The sequence below is a fragment of the Octopus bimaculoides genome, unplaced genomic scaffold (assembly GCF_001194135.2).
Source record: "Octopus bimaculoides isolate UCB-OBI-ISO-001 unplaced genomic scaffold, ASM119413v2 Scaffold_187031, whole genome shotgun sequence".
Lineage (NCBI taxonomy): Eukaryota > Metazoa > Mollusca > Cephalopoda > Octopoda > Octopodidae > Octopus > Octopus bimaculoides.
This window is the reverse complement of record NW_026338601.1, coordinates 1,462-4,434: the sequence shown is the minus strand read 5'-3', so window position 1 is coordinate 4,434 and position 2,973 is coordinate 1,462. Positions and strand designations below refer to the sequence as shown.

The 2,973-nt window shown below is 42.5% G+C and overlaps 1 long non-coding RNA gene across 1 annotated transcript; it reads right to left on the bottom strand.

Moving 5' to 3' along the window:
* Positions 1-220: 220 nt before the first annotated feature.
* Positions 221-1,832, bottom strand: LOC106882061 (uncharacterized). Its single transcript, XR_001410942.2, has 2 exons — positions 1,762-1,832; positions 221-459 (listed from the first exon to the last, which is right to left on the bottom strand). It is a non-coding gene; the product is annotated as an uncharacterized LOC106882061 (long non-coding RNA).
* Positions 1,833-2,973: the final 1,141 nt, after the last annotated feature.

The window sequence follows — 2,973 nt, the reverse complement described above, 5'->3', positions numbered from 1 at the left end:
ATAAAGAAATAGGTATTTCGTCTGTCTTTACGTTCTGAGTTCAAATTCCGCCGAGGTCGACTTTGCCTTTCATCCTTTCGGGAGTCGATAAATTAAGTACCAGTTACGCACTGGGGTCGATATAATCGACTTAATCCCGTTTGTCCGTCCTTGTTTGTCCCCTCTATGTTTAGCCCCTTGTGGGCAATGAAGAAATAAGAAGTTATGGCACAGAGAGACAGACATTGATCGGTTTTTATTTCTGCATACATGAGATGAAGGTGAAACTTGGAGGGAAATTACTGGTAAATGTGAGACCGTCATTGTTAAGGGCCTTTGTTAGTTATTTGACTAAGACAAAATCAAGGGCGCTGCCCCCACGAACCCCAATAAGGCCTCGCAGGAAATTGGTTTCCATTGTAGGAATGGCAATATGGAAGAGTGGTTCCGGAAACGGTTGTTGCTTGGAATTGAATTCAACTGGAAAGAGAAATGAGAAATATACATTTAAGTATATAAGTGTGGTGGTGTGGAGACGGATAGACGGATAGACAGATAGATAGAGAGAGGGAGATAGAAAGAGAGAGAGATGGATATATATATATATATATATATAGAGAGAGAGAGAGAGAGAGAGAGAGGGGGAGGTGAGAGAGACAGATAGACAGATATGGAGACAGAGAGACAGAGAGATACAGAGAGGCAGAAAGACAGACAGAGACAGACAGACAGACAGATACAGAGAGAGAGAGAGAGAGAGAGAGAGAGAGAGAGAGAGAGAGAGAGAGAGAGAGAGACAGACAGACAGACAGACAGACAGATAGATAGATAGACAGACAGACAGACAGACAGACAGACAGATAGACAGACAGACAGGCAGACAGGTAGACAGATAGATAAATAGACAGACAGACAGACAGACAGACAGACAGAGATATCAAAGTCCCCCCCCCCGAATCACTCTGTGAGTATGTTCTCCAATCCCACCAGAACATTTAGGGTTCAATGTACTGGTTTACAGAAACCCTTAACCAACTATTTTCTCAAGTTCCATTTGAGAGCCAGTTTAAGGATGCAAAAACGGAATTGGCCTCTCCTTTTTAGAGCAGAGAATACATCCAGGGGTCCTTGCCCTTGGTTATCAAAGAGACCCAAGATCTGTTGGTGGTATTTCCCCCCCACACACACACACCGCGCACACACAATCTCAATAGGAATGTTTAGGGTCCATTGTTTTTGGTTATCAAAGTGACCCTAAATCTGTTGGTGGTATGCCCCTACACACACCAAATAAGAAAGTTCAGGATCCCTTGTTTTCAAAGTGATCCTAGATCTGTTGGTGAGGGCCCAAGATCTGTTGGTGGTATTTCCCCCCACTCCGCGCATACGCAGTCTCAATAAGAATGTTTAAGGTCCATTGTTCTTGGTTATCAAAGTGACCCCAAATCTGTTGGTGGTATGCCCCTACACACACCAAATAGGAAAGTTCAGGATCCCTTGTTCTTAGTTTTCAAAGTGATCCTAGATCTGTTGGTGAGGGCCCAAGATCTGTTGGTGGTATTTCCCCCCACTCCGCGCATACGCAGTCTCAATAAGAATGTTTAAGGTCCATTGTTCTTGGCTTACAAAGTGGCCCCAGATTTATCAGTGGTTTTCCTCCCCATGCCATCCCCCGTGGGGATATTTAAGGTCCTTGCTCTTGATTATCAAAATGATCCCAGATTTGTTTGTGGTATGCCGCACTACAGGAAAGCTTAGGGTCCGATATGCTGCTCTACTTACGTGATCTTCGGCGTCGGTCTATGTACATGCTCCTCTGTAACTTCTTGTATTCTGCCAACAAGCGAGTTTCTACAGAAAATAATTTAGAAGAAAAACATTACTTTTGCTACCACTACTACTACAACAGCTACTACTACTACTACTACTACTAATAATAATAATAATAATAATAATAATAATAATAATAATAATAATAATAATAATAATAATAAAAAGATGGGCTACAGCAAATATTCTGCTTAACACCACAGATTTGCTTGTCAGTTGTTTGACCGTAACCAGTTGAGCATGTCCCTTGGTGGCTGACGATATGTGCATCTCTGATCATGAGCAGAAGTAGTGGGGGAGCATCATAGCCATGTGTTGAGAGGAATTCTTTGGGGTTTTAATAATTCACCTTTGGAAACATGAGTGTTTTGCTCAACATCCTTAAACAAACCTTTTTCAGGGAACTTTTGAGCGGGATGGGCTACTCAACCTGAAGAAAATTCTAACTGGGCCCCACCTGCGAGGTCATGCGCTGTTTATCTTGATATGAGATCACCATGTCGTGCACATATGGTTGTGATGCATGTGCCTGGTGTACCCTTATCATACTGGCAGTCACGATGGGTATACTGGGCTTCGTATATTTTACCCCAGTGTCACATTGATGGCATGCACTGTTCTCTCACTCAATAATAATAATAGTAACAACAACAACAACAAGCTGGACCCGTGAAAAATTTACGGAAAACATTAAAAATGTAAGCATCTGTAAACAAGTGTACTGGTGCCATGAGAAATATTTCTATATTACGACCGTCTGTCTTTACGTTCTGAGTTCAAATTTTGCCGAGGTCGACATTGCCTTTCGTCCTTTGGAGTTCGATAAATTAAATACCGGTTGGGTACTGAGGTCGCAACTGGTCCCCTTCCCCACAAAAATTTCAGGTCTAGAAAAGTATATTGTGACAGTCACAGAATATAGAAAGTAATGTAACACCAATGACTAGATAATCCAAGCAAAATATCTCAGTTACACAAACATAGGTGCAGGAGTGGCTGTGTGGTAAGTAGCTTGCTTACCAGCCACATGGTTCCGGGTTCAGACCCACTGCGTGGCACCTTGGGAAAGTGTCTTCTACTATAGCCTCGGGCCGACCAAAGTCTTGTGAGTGGATTTGGCAGACGGAAACTGAAAGAAGCCCGTCGTATATATGTATATGTATA